Source organism: Castor canadensis, chromosome 16 (assembly GCF_047511655.1).
Source record: "Castor canadensis chromosome 16, mCasCan1.hap1v2, whole genome shotgun sequence".
NCBI lineage: Eukaryota > Metazoa > Chordata > Mammalia > Rodentia > Castoridae > Castor > Castor canadensis.
In genome coordinates, this window is record NC_133401.1 from 27645731 (window position 1) to 27646640 (window position 910).

Consider the following 910-nt stretch of genomic DNA (forward strand, 5'->3'; position numbering starts at 1 on the left):
GAACTTTCTCAAAAGAAGAAATTCAAATGACCAAAAAACACATGAAAAAATGCTCACCATCTCTAGCAACAAAGGAAATGCAAATTAAAACCACACTAAGATTCCACCTCACCCCTGTTAGAGTAGCCATCATTAGCAACACCACCAACAAGAGGTGTCGGCGAGGATGCAGGGAAAAAGGAACCCTCTTACACTGCTGGTGGGAATGTAAACTAGTAAAACCACTCTGGAAAAAAATTGGAGGCTACTTAAAAAGATAGACATTGATCTACCATTTGATCCAGCAATACCACTCTTGGGGATATACCCAAAAGACTGTGACACAGGTTACTCCAGAAGCACCTGCACACCCATGTTTATTGTAGCACTATTCACAATAGCCAAGTTATGGAAACAGCCAAGATGCCCCACTACTGATGAATGGATCAAGAAAATGTGGTATCTATACACGATGGAATTTTATGCAGCCATGAAGAAGAACGAAATGTTATCATTTGCTTGTAAATGGATGGAATTGGAGAACATCATTCTAAGTGAGGTTAGCCTGGCCCAAAATACCAAAAATCATATGTTCTCCCTCATATGCGGACATTAGATCAAGGGCAAACACAACAAGGGGATTGGACTTTGATCACATGATAAAGGGAGAGCACACAAGGGAGGTATGAGGATAGGTAAGACACCTAAAAAATTAGTTAGCATTTGTTGCCCTTAATGCAGAGAAACTAAAGCAGATACCTTAAAGCAACTGAGGCCAATAGGAGAAGGGGACCAGGAACTAGAGAAAAAGTTAGATCAAGAAGAATTGACCTAGAAGGTAACATACATGCACAGGAAATCAATGTGAGTCATCTCCCTGTATAGCTATCCTTATCTGAATTAGCAAAAACTCTTGGTCCTTCCTATTATT